The sequence below is a fragment of the Pseudophryne corroboree genome (assembly GCF_028390025.1).
Source record: "Pseudophryne corroboree isolate aPseCor3 chromosome 3 unlocalized genomic scaffold, aPseCor3.hap2 SUPER_3_unloc_100, whole genome shotgun sequence".
In the NCBI taxonomy this organism is placed as follows: Eukaryota; Metazoa; Chordata; class Amphibia; order Anura; family Myobatrachidae; genus Pseudophryne; species Pseudophryne corroboree.
In genome coordinates, this window is record NW_026967495.1 from 140854 (window position 1) to 154309 (window position 13456).

The 13456-nt window shown below is 45.8% G+C and overlaps 1 protein-coding gene across 2 annotated transcripts in view; it reads left to right on the forward strand.

The window, feature by feature from the left end:
- Nucleotides 1-196: 196 nt before the first annotated feature.
- Nucleotides 197-13456, forward strand: part of LOC134983245 (oocyte zinc finger protein XlCOF6-like) — a 38193-nt gene continuing 24933 nt past the window's right edge. For both annotated transcript variants that reach the window (XM_063948974.1, XM_063948975.1), the window contains exon 1: nucleotides 197-373. The gene's annotated coding sequence lies outside the window, so the exon portion shown is untranslated. The remainder of the gene's footprint in view (nucleotides 374-13456) is intronic.

The window sequence follows — 13456 nt, forward strand, 5'->3', positions numbered from 1 at the left end:
CCTGTATGTGGAACGCACAATCCGGAAGTAAGGTGGAACGCTCAGGCCGGAAGTTGGAAATGATTGGCACAGGCTGCTTCCTGGTGACTGGCCCTCCCCTCCTACACCCCGCCCACAGCACCGCCCTATGTGATGGATATTGCCATACATGTCCTCAGTGCGAGAGGCCGGCCGCCATTTTCTTGTAGACCAGTCCGGCAGCAGGTATTTCAGCAATAGGATCCCTGGCCGTGTAGTGACGTCAGGAACGGCGGCCATTTTCCCCTGGTCTGAGCTCCGCCTTCCTCCTATCATTCCCACAAGGCAGCACTTGATTCTAGCATCTACCAAGGCAGCAGGAGCAGAGAGCAGCCATTGCTGTGTCTGGCAGCAGGTAATGATATTATTATTATTATTCTATAGGCTGAGCAGCTCTGGTGTCAGGTTCTGTACTACAGGGGGAGCAGCCTCTGGTGCCTTGTTATAGTGCAGCTGGAGCAGCCTCTGGTGCTGCATTATCCCTGTACAGGTGGCTGACACTCTAATGTCATATTACCGTAATACAGGTGGCGCAGGCCCCGCCGTTACCGTAATACAGGTGGCGCAGACCCCGCCATTACCATAATACAGGTGGCACAGACTCCGCCGTTACCGTAATACAGGTGGCGCAGACCCCGTCGTTACCGTAATACAGGTGGCGCACACCCCACCGTTACCGTAATACAGGTGGAGCAGACACCGCCATTATCGTAATACAGGTGGCGCAGACCCCGCCGTTACCGTAATACAGGTGGCGCGGACCCCGCCATTACCGTGATACAGGTGGCGCGGACCCCGCCGTTACCGTAATACAGGTGACGCGGACCCCGCCGTTACAGTAATACAGGTGGCGCGGACCCCGTCGTTACCGTAATACAGGTGGCGCACACCCCACCATTACCGTAATACAGGAGACACAAGACCCCGCGGTTACCATAATACAAGTGGCGCAAGACCCCGCCATTACCGTAGTACATGTGGCGCAGACCCCACCGTTACCGTAATTCTATACACGGGACATTACAGGTGTTGTGTCCTGTGGCATTGTGCTGTACAGCGGGAGCGGACTGTGTTGTCATAGTATACAGGAGGAGCAGCATGTGTTGTCATAATATACAGAAGGAGCAGCCTGTGCTGTCATAGTATACAGGGGTAGCATCATGTGCTGTCATAGTATACAGGGGTAGTAGTCATAATACACAGGGGTAACATCTTGTGTTGTCATAGTATACAGGAGGAGCAGCCTGTGTTGCAATAATATAGAGGGGTAGCATCCTGTCTTGTCATAACAGGAGGAGCAGCTTGTGGCATCCTACTCTACAGGGGGAACAGCCTGTTGTGTCCTGTTGTTGTTGTTATTATTATTATTATACAGGAGGATCAGCCTGTTGTGTCCTGTTATAATAATAATTATTATTATACAGAGGGAGCAGCCTGTGGTGTTCAGATATTATTATACAGGGGCAGAGCCTATGGTGTCCTGTCATTATTATTATACAGGGGAAGCAGGCTGTGGTGTCCTGTTATTATTAGTATAATATATTGGTGGTGATGTCACAGTGACATCACTTATATCTATAGTAATAATACAGGGATATGACTGGTTAGGGGATGATGGAATGACACAGTGATTTCACTTATATCTACAGTAATAATACAGGGACATGACTGGGGAGGTGATGGGGTCTGGGACTGTCACTGTGACATCACTTGTATCTCTAGTAATAATACAAGGTCATGAATGGGGAGGTGAGGAAATCTGTGAGAGTCACAGTGACATCACTTATATCTATAGTAATAATATAGGGACATGACTGTGGAGGTGAGGGGATCTGGGAGCATCACTGTGATATCACTTATATCTATAGTAATAATACAGGGACATGAATAGGGAGGTGAGGGGGTCTGGGAGCTTCACAGTTACATCACTTATATCTATAGTAATAATATAGGGACATGACTGGAAAGGTGAGGGCATCTGGGAATGTCACAGTGACATCTCTTACATCTATAGTAATAATACAGGGACATGACTGGGGAAGTGAGGGGATCTGGGAATGTCACGGTGACATCACTTAAATCTATAGTAATAATACAGGGACATGACTGGGAAGGTGAGGGCATCTGGGAATGTCACAGTGACATCACTTACATCTATAATAATATAATATCTGGTAGCGTCGCATTTACATCACATAACTATAGTGATAATACAGGGACATGACTGGGGAGGTGATGGGGATGTGGGAGCTTCACAGTGACGTCACTTATATCTATAGTAATAATACAGGGACATGATTGGGGACGTGAGGGTATCTGAGAGTGTCACTGTGACATCACTTATATCTATAGTAATTATAGAGGGACATTATTGGGGAGGCGAGGGGATATGATAGCATCACAGTGACGTCACATATATCTATAGTAATTATACAGGGACAGGACTGGGGAGGTATGGGGATCTGGAAACGTCACAGTGACATCGCTTATATCTATAGTATTAATACAGGGACATCACTATAGAGGTAAGTGGATCTAGGAGCGTCACAGGACATTACATATCTCTAGTTATAATACAGGAATCTGACTGGGGAGATGAGGAGATCCCGGTTATATCTTTAATTATAATAATAATATAGGGACATGGGTGAGGGGGTCTGGGAGTGTTACAGTTACATCTCATATCTATAGTAATAATACAGGGACATGACTGGGGAGGTGAGAGGATCTGGTAGTGTTACAATGACATCACTAATATTTATAGTAATACAGGGACAGGACTGGGAAGGTGAGGGGATCTGGGGATGTCACAGTGACGTCACTTATCTATAGTAATAATACAGGGACATTACTGGGGAGGTGAGGGGGATCTGGGAGCGTCACAGTAACATCACTTATATCTATAGTAATAATACAGGGACGTGAGTGGGAGGTGAGAGGATCTGGGAGCGTCACAGTGACATCACTTATGTCTACAGTAATAATACAGGGACATGACTTGGGAGGTGAGGGGGTCTGGCAGTGTTACAGTGACATCACTTATCTCTATAATAATATAGGAACGTGAGTGGAAGGTGAGAAGATCTGGGAATGTCACAGTGACATCACTTGTATCTATAGTAATAATACAGGGACATGACTGGGGAGGTGAAGGGATCTGGGAGCATTACAGTAACATCACTTATATCTATAGTAATAATACAGGGACATAACCGAGGAGGTGAGGAAATCTTTGAATGTCACAGTGACGTCACTTACATCTATAGTAATAATACAGTGACGTGACTGTGGAGATGAGGGGGTCTGGGAGTGTTAGAGTGACATCACTTATATCTATAGTAATAATACAGGGACATGACTGGGGGGTGAGGGGGATCTGGGAGCATCACATTTACATCACTTACAACTATAGTGATAATACAGGGACATGACTGGGGAGGTGATGGGGATCTGGGAGCGTCACAGTGACGTCACTTATATCTATACTAATTATACAGGGACATGAATTGGAAGGTGAGAGGAACTGGGACCGTCACAGTGATATCACTTATAGCTTTAGAAATAATACAGGGACATGACTGTGGATGTATGGGGATCTGGAAATGTCACAGTGACATCACTTATATCTATAGTATTAATACAGGGATATGACTAGGGAGTTGAATGGATCTCAGCGTCACAGTGACATTACATATCTCTAGTAATAATACAGGGACATGACTGGAGAGGTGAGGGGATCTTGGAGCGTCACAGTGACACCACTTATATCTCTACTAATAATACAGGGACATGACTGGGGAGGTGAGGGGATCTGGGAGCATCACAGTGACACCACTTATATCTATAGTATTACAGGGACATGACTGGGGAGATGAGGAAATCTGGGAGCATCATAGTGACATCACTTTTATATCTTCAATAATAATTATAACAATAATAATACTACTACAGGGACATGACTGGGGCTTGAGGGGGTCTTGGAGTCTTACAGTGACATCACATATCTATAGTAATAATACAGGGACATGAGTGGGGAGGTGAGGGGATCTGGGAGAGGAACAGTGACATCACTTATATCTATTATAATAATAATACAGGGACATGACTGGGGAGGTGAGGGGATCTGGGGGTGTCACAGTGACGTCACTTATATCTGTAGTAATAATACAGGGACATGACTGGGGAGGTGAGGGGGATCTGGGAGCGTCACAGTAACATCCCTTATATCTATAGTAATAATACAGGGACGTGAGTGGGAGGTGAGAGGATCTGGGAGCATCACAGTGACATCACTTATGTCTATAGTAATAATACAGGGATATGACTGGGGAGGTGAGGGGATCTGGGAGCATCACAGTGACATCACTTATGTCTATAGTAATAATACAGGGATATGACTGGGGAGGTGAGGGGATCTGGGAGTGTCACAGTGACATCACTTATTTCTTTTTCATCCACTAGGGGGCACTGTAGTACTCTTGGATTATGGACGGTACGATAGCAGGGATAGGAACATTGAAATATTTAAATGTGTAACCTTCTTCCCACCTCCATACTCCCAAGATGCCTCAGTGTTTTTTGTGCCTTCACCAGGGAAGGTCGCATCCTGGAGTAATTCCAGGGTTTACTTTTAATTTTTCTAACTATTCTCACTCCATGTGTGGGGAACGTTTTTTGCACGAGCTGCTTACTAAGGTATAGCTTTACTGGCTCAAACTCCCCCGCTTCCCGGCTCCCACCAGCGATCAGACACATACTGCCACTGGGCACCTGTGTCGCTCCACACCTGCCCGTTCCCCGGCACCCGGCAGCGCAGCTCCAAACAGCGCTGCCTCTGGCCTCTACAATCTGCCCCTCTAGACAACTGGGAAGCGGCTTCCAGCAGCGGTCAAATAATGCTGCCATTGGGCACCTGTCAGGCTACACCTCTTGGCTCCAGAGAAGCGGCTTCTGGCAGCGCGGCTCGCAGAAGCGGACAGATCACACTGCCGCCACTGGACGCCCGTCATGTCACACATCTACCCCGCTCTCCGGCTTCCACAAGTGCACAGACCACGGTGGATAGCTGGGCTGAAGAAGCTAGGCGCGGATTACTGCTTTAAGCATTGGGGGAGGTCATGGCGGTCCCTAGTTCAGTGGTTCCCCTAAATATAAGGGATGGTGGCCAGGGCTATAAGGGACATAACAGGCTATTAAGCCTAGGGTATGAGTGCTTTTGGGGGTACATAAGTTTTACATCTAGGGTATATTTAGATGTCTATATGTTAAAAAAATAAAAAATAAAAAAAGCACATGCTGGGACGCCGTTTTCACACAAAGGTTACACACCTACTTCCTGCCTCTTCCTACAGCAATATGTCAGTCCTACAACACTCGGCCACTGGAGGGGGCAGGGGTGTTTAGTAGGTGGCACAGTGACCATCATAGATTTCCTCTATAACACAGTGCGGTGCACGTGGTATTATAGACACTACAGTTATTATCACTGAGTTGTGCGGACGTTGGCTCACTGTATTATTGTCTGTCTGTCTGCATGACAATATGAGAAACAGCAGCTTGTCTGTGATAACTGTGAGAATGCCTGATTTGCAGTCAGAGTTGTCCGCTGCACAAAAAGACCGTGAGGCGGCTAAGTCTGATTCACGAATAATACCGTGTGAGCAGCCAATGTGGGCTCAGGATGTTTCTACAACTTTGCTGGGTTACAAAGTCCATGTATAGTTCAATTTCTAAGAATGGTCATCGTTTGTCTCATAATTACATTCTGAGGATTCAATGCCAGATCTGATATCTCAGCATTGGGTCAGGGGTCAGATAGTGAGGTCACTAATAGCCCGAGCTATGATGATCTCATTAGTGCGGTACGCCAGCTGCTAGGTTGCACTGAAACATATGAGGTTTTATTGCTAGCAGACTATGGGCGATTGTGTGTTTTTCTTATTCATATCTCTTAATAAGCAGTTAATAGAAGCATGGCTAAATCCAGTTAAACACTTTTCTGGGACAACACGATTTCTGTCTAAATATCTTTTCCCACAGGCTATGACAACTAAATCGCCATCGGTAGAGTCTTCAGTTTCTAAACTTTCACTAAAATTTACTATTCCAATCCCAGGTGCAGCTACGCTTAAAGACCCCTAGGAGAGTAAGCTGGAGGCCATGCTAAAGTCCATGTATACAGCAACAGGGGTGATGCTTACACCTGTTTGAGTTGGAGTTTGGGTTAACAAGGCTGTAGTTGCATGGGCGAAACAGCTCAGGTTAGGCCTACAACAGGGTTTTCCCTCAGACCAGCTTATATTTCTTACCGATCACATTTGTGAATTGGTTGAGTATTTAGGTACGGCTTCGATGGATGTCGGACAAGTTTGTTCCCGGCTTGCGGCCCGACAGCCGCTGTGGTTGCGTTCTTGACAGGCCGAGACATAGTCAAAAGGAGGAATAGAGGCATTGCCTTCTACTGATGTAATTTGGTCCTGAGTTGGACAAATGGAATTCTCAGTCAGTGGGGGGATGGGCGGGGGGCGGGGGATCTGTTTTCCTGCCATTGCCTGCACCAGTTCCTAAAAGGAAATACGCTGGACCAGCATTCACATCTTTTAGACCTCAGTCCTTTCGAGGCTGGGCTAGAGGAACAACCATGCAGAGGGACGTGGTTTTTAACAAACCACTAACCGTCGTCAGGACACAAAGGCCGCTGACAAGCCGGTGGGATGACGGGCTTCCAGCCCATCTCGGCTCTTTAGTTGTGGGAGCATGCCTTCAGAAGTTTCACTTTGCGTGGTTTCAGACCTCACAGATAGGTGGATCTGCAATTTTGTTTTGATTGAGTTTGATTGTCTACCACCGATGCGGTTTTTCAAGACAGGTCTGCCTATGTCAGCAGACAAGTGAGCAGGTCTGCAGACCGCTATTCAGTCTCTCGTACATTCAACAGTGTTTGTTCAGGTTCCAGTACACCAACAAGGTCAAGGGTTTTATTCCAATCTTTTTGTAGTACCAAAACCGGATGGCTCGGTCACACAGATATGGAACCTAAAGGGGTTCAATCGGTAAGTCACTTACTACACATTCAAGATGGAATCCCTACGGTCAGTGATTGCAGGTTTAGAACCACAGCAATTCATGATTTTGCGGGATCTCAAGGATGCATACTTACACATTCCAATTTGGCCACCGCATCAGGCGTACTTAAGTTTGCAGTACAACAAGCGCCTCGGGTATTCACAAAGGTGATGTCTGTGATGATAGTTCATCTCAGATCCCTGGGAGTGATAATCGTTCCGTACTTAGACGACCTTCTCATCAAGGCTTCGTCTCAACAACTACTTCTTAAACATGCCTTACTATTGTACAGTGTACTAGTTCAGTACGGTTGGATTGTCAACTTTAAAAAAATAAAATAAAATCACGTTGTGTCCCGTGTCAAAGATTTCCATTTTAGGAGTGATTCTGATTATGGTGGATCAACGCATTTACCTGCCACAACAGAAAGTACATGCTATTCGTCATCTAGTACTGCTAGTGCTCAAACCACGGACAGTCTCATGCATTTGTGCTTTCGACTGTTAAGACAGATGGGGGCATCTTTCAAAACACTCCAGTCCGGAAGATTTCACTCAGGTCCCTTTCAGCTGGATCTTCTCGCATAGTGATCCGGCTCTCATCTACAAATTCATCAGATGGTGCGCTTGTCTCCAGGGCCAGAGTATCAATACTCTTGTGGCTCCACATACACAATCTCACTGCAGGAAAAAGGTTCGGAGTCTGGAATTGGATAATTCTGATGGCGGACGCAAGTCTCAAAGGTTGGGGAACAGTGGTCCAACATTGTCCCGTTTTAGGGTCTATGTTCAGACCGAGAAAGATTACTGTCAATCAGTGTCCTGGAACTCAGGACAATTTACAACGCGCTGCGACAAGCAGTGCACATTCTCCTGTCTCAGACTGTTCAGGTTCAGTCGGACAACGCAACGGAAGTCACATACATCAACAAACCAGGAGGGACTCAAAGTCGCATGGCCATGCAAGAAATTGCTCGAATCCTCAATTGGGCCAAGCATCACCACGTGATATTGTTGGCGGTCTTCATTCCAGGAGTGAACAACTGGGAAGCAGATTATCTCAGTAGTCAGGATTTTCCTCCAGGAGAATGGACCTTACCTAATGAAGTGTTCCAGATGTTAGTCCAGTGGTGGAGTTACCCAAAGGTGTATCTAATGGCTTCTCACCATAATCATCAGACAGTTATGTGTCCAGAACAAGAGATCCAAAGACAGTGGCAGTGGATGCTCTCACCATAGCGTGGCCGTACAGCCTCGTGTATCTATTTCCATTTCCGCTGCTTCCTCAGTTGCTAAAGTGGATCAAACGAGAGTCCACGACCGTCCTACTAGTGGTGCCTCATTGGCCTCGGAGAGTGTGGTCCTCGGATCTCCATGGTCTACTCGCAGACGATCCCTGGTTGATACCGCTACTTCTAGACCTACTGCAGGAGGAGTCGTTCCTTTACCCTGATTTAGCGTGGCTGCGTTTTACAGTGTGGCTGTTGAGACCATCCTCAAGACGAGAGGGTATTCCACAGTTGATTATACCAACCATGTTACGTGCTAGGAAGCCAGTTTCAGCAGCTCATTATCACAGGATTTGGCGAGCTTATATAGGTTGGTGTGAAGCCAGGATGTTTCCAACATATTCTTTCAAGTTATCCCATCTTTTGCTCTTTTTACAGACGGGGTTAGATGGAAGACTACGTTTAGCGACACTAACGGTGCAGGTCTCTGCCTTGTCAGTTTTCTTTCAAAGGCGTTTGGCTCTTTTGCCAACAGTTCACAATTTCCTGCAAGGTGTCCTTAGAGTTCAACCTCCATTCATTCCACCTACAGCTCCATGGGACTTGAATCTAGTTTTGCATGTTTTTGCAGTCATGTTTTGAACCCTTGCAACATGTGGATGTTAAGTTTATCTTGGAAAACCGTGTTTCTCATACGTCCTAGAGGATGCTGGAGATGCTTCAAGAACCATGGGGTATAGACGGGATCCGCAGGAGACATGGGCACTTTAAGACTTTAAAAGGGGTGTGAACTGGCTCCTCCCTCTATGCCCCTCCCCCAGACTCCAGTTAGATTCTGTGCCCAGCGAGACTGGATGCACACTGAGGAGCTCCCCAGAGTTTCTCAGAAAAAATACTTTATGTTAGGTTTATTATTTTCAGGGAGACCTGCTGGCAACAGGCTCCCTGCATCGTGGGACTGAGGGGAGAGAAGCAGACCTACTTCTGTGAGTTTCAAGGCTCTGCTTCTCAGACTACTGGACACCATTAGCTCCAGAGGGTCTGATCGCTAGGTACGCCTAGATGCTCGTTCCCGGAGCCGCTCCGTCATCCCCCTGGCAGAGCCAGAAGTCGGGGGGGAGGGGGGAGCACAGTTTATTTGGTGCTATTTTATTGATATTAAAAGCGCTAACAGGTCTGGGCAGTATATTACACGCTTCAGAACCGGGATAGGCGCTGGGTGTGAGCTGGCAGAACTCTCTCTGTGTCTCTCTAACAGGCTTTGCTGTGGGTCTGTCCCCTATAGCCCCAGTGTGGTTGTGGGTGTTGGTACGTGTGTGTCGACATGTCTGAGGCTGAGTGCTCTTCCCAGGAGGAACCTGGAGTTGGGACAGAAAAGACTATGGAAGTGACAGTGTCGGCACTGCCGACGGCTGATTGTGTAAATATTTTGAGTGTTTTGAATGCAAATGTGGCTCATTGGGTAAGTATCTTGAGTGTTTTGAATGCAAATGTGGCTCGGTTGAACCAGACATGGAGAAAATCCATGGAGGATGCATTGACGCAAACTCAGACCCCCTCGGGGTCACAGAAACGTGCATTTACCCAGATAGCAAATATACCGACACGGACTCTGATTCCAGTGTCGACTATAGTGATGCCAGATTGAATTCTAAACTGGCTAAGAGCATTCAGTACATGATTGTGGCGATAAAAGACGTTTCTCATACGTCTGTAGAGGATGCTGGGGATGCTCAAGAACCATGGGGTATAGACGGGATCCGCAGGAGACATAGGCACACTTTAAGACTTTGATTAGGTGTGAACTGTCTCCTCCCTCTATGCCCCTCCTCCAGACTCCAGTTTAGAATTTGTGCCCAGGCAGACTGGATGCACACTGTGGAGCTCTCCAGAGTTTGTCTGAAAAGACTTTGTTAGGTTTATTATTTTCAGGGAGACTGCTGGCAACAGGCTCCCTGCATTGTGGGAGTGAGGGGAGAGAAGCAGACCTACTTCTGTGAGTTCAAGGGCTCTGCTTCTTAGGCTACAGGACACCATTAGCTCCTGAGGGTTCGATCACTTGGTGCGCCTAGCTGCTTGTTCCCGGAGCCCGCCGTCACCCCCCTCACAAAGCCGGAAGACAGAAGCCGGTTGAGTATAGGAAGATCAGAAGACTTCAGTGACGGCAGAAGACTCCAGTGTTGAGGTACCGCGCAGCGGTCGTGCTGCGCGCCATGCTCCCACACACACAGCGGCACTGGCAGGGTGCAGGGGGGCGCCCTGGGCAGCATGAACACTGAGGTTTTTACACTGGCAAATAAGTATATTTAAGGTGCCTAGGCACTAAATATAGACCCCCGCCAGTAGATTTGAGCGGGACTGAAGCGCGCCGTGAGGGGGCGTGGCTTAGTCCTCACAGCTCTTCCAGCTCCATTTTCTCCTCACAGAGACGCTGGGCCTTCCTAAACACTGCTGTATAGATCAGAGTGGAAAACGGGGGGGGGGGGGGGGCACAGTGGTTTGGTGTAATATAATTTGAAATAAAAACACTATATCATGGGCGCTGGGGGAAATGAGCTGGTAAACTCCTCCTGTGTTTCCATGACAGGATGTACTGGGGTCTATCCCTTATAGCCAGTGTAATGTCGGTGGGTGTTTGGTACACGTGTGTCGGCATATTTGAGGCTGAGGGCTCTGCCACAAAGGGAATGCCTATGTCAGTGCTGTCGACACCTAATGGTACTTGGTACATGTAAATATGTCAACATGTCGGTAGAGGTATATTTTTTCCTAAGAGAAACCTATATGGGAGACACAGACGTGGGAGGTCTCCCTTTCGGTACCAACAATATCTGACTGGGTGGATATGGACATGATAATGTGATATCAGATAGATCTATACCTATATGTAATATGTATGTATAGTATGATTATATAGGTCTGTGGCACGATCACAGACGCGATAATATTTATGGAGGGTGTCATATTCATAGAATAGATTTCTCTCAGACCCCTCAGGGTCGCAAAAATGTTATTTTGCCCAGTTACTACTCCCGGAGATCGACACGAAAATCTTTCTAAGGTCGACCATAAGGTTTCCTGATCAGATCCTCTAAAAAAATTGGCATTCAGTACCTGTTCATACACATTAGAACGTATTAACTACACTAGGGACCATGCTGTTCCTGACAAAAAATATGTATATATATATATATATATATGGAGAAATGAAGTGCATGAGAGCGCCTAATAGTGTTTGAAATTTGTCAAATCAATTCACCATGTGAAAAAGTGCAAAGTGTGAATTTAAAAAAGAAACGACTTAGCTTCCTTGGGAAACTGCTTCAGTCTGATGACACTTTTGAGACATGTAAAATAGAAAAAGCCAACATAGTGTGTACTGTTTAAATGGTATACAATGCTCCAAAAGTTTAGGGGCCTTGCTGGTCCCAATATAAATAAAAGAACTGGATGAGCAATTCCAATTCAAATAGATAGGAGCTATACACAATTATAATACATAAACAATAATTTTAATATATAATATCTCCTGAAGCCAATGTAGGTATCAAACGTACAAGATAAAAATGAATAAACAGCTTATCTATCCATAGGTAAAAATTCACAAGGTGAGCAGCAGCCCAATCCTGTTAGCACGTGAACAAATGTCCTGAAGCAAATGCAGGTAGCATACGTACAGAATAAATAGTTTAAAATGGCTTATCTGTCCATTCAAGGAAGTCAAGGGTGAGTGGTGAGTCCCGGTCCTGCATTTGCTTCAGGACATTTGTTCACGTGCTAACAGGATTGGGCTGCTGCTCACCTTGTGAATTTTTACCTATGGATAGATAAGCTGTTTATTCATTTTTATCTTGTACGTTTGATACCTACATTGGCTTCAGGAGATATTATATATTAAAATTATTGTTTATGTATTATAATTGTGTATAGCTCCTATCTATTTGAATTGGAATTGCTCATCCAGTTCTTTTATTTATATTGGGACCAGCAACGCCCCTAAACTTTTGGAGCATTGTATACCATTTAAACAGTACACACTATGTTGGCTTTTTCTATTTTACATGTCTCAAAAGTGTCATCAGACTGAAGCAGTTTCCCAAGGAAGCTAAGTCGTTTCTTTTTTAAATTCACACTTTGCACTTTTTCACATGGTGAATTGATTTGACAAATTTCAAACACTATTAGGCGCTCTCATGCACTTCATTTCTCCACATTTTATCCATATACTGGGCACGAGCTGCCACCCATAAATTCATGGGGGTGTTAAAACATTTTTCTTTCAATCAAATATTTTGTCACCTAAGCACATCCATTATACTTTAGCTTGTGTGTCATTTAGGATCAGCATTGGCGCTATTCTCCATTTTTTATATATATATGTGTGTGTGTGTGTGTGTGTGTGTGTGTGTGTGTGTGTGTGTGTGTGTGTGTGTGTGTGTGTGTGTATAGGTGCATGGGAAAGTATATATGTATGTATATATGTATATGAAGATATTTATAATGAATGCTGAGGTAAAGTTTGTCCTTCTCATTGTATAGAAGGTGAGAGTCACCCCCTGTTCTGCACGGGGCCCTGTCACAAAGGATCGTAGGCAGGAAGATATGTGATGCTCTAATTATGTGTCCGCGTGTACGTTGATTATACTTGCATTACATGCGCATGAGGGAGTAGTCGTATGCAACTTATATAGAGTCATGTCTATATCATTGCAGCAGACTGCCGTGCAACTACAAGGGATTTTAGGACTCTTGTTTTCGCGGGCCACTTCCATGGCGGTCTCGACTAGGAGGGCATTGTGAATTCACCAATGGAATGCTGTGGCTGACTCAGAGAAGAACTGGAGTATCTTCCTTATGAAGGTGAAACCTGGTTTGGGGATGGTCTTGTTAAGTTGATCTCGGCAGATACCACTGGTAAGTCTACCTTCTTGCCCTATGTTCCCTCACAACGGTTGGTGACGCATTATTGTAGGATGCAGTCATTTTGACCGAATGGGGACGGTTTTCCCTTTCTTTGCAGGTAGAGGAAGGTGAAAAGGTCAGAGGTCAGCAGCCTTTTCAAGTTCGCAGAAGCAGAAATCATCCTGTTTCTACCACATCCACCGCATGTTGCTGGGACTATCTTGCGGGAGTCCACACCGGTGG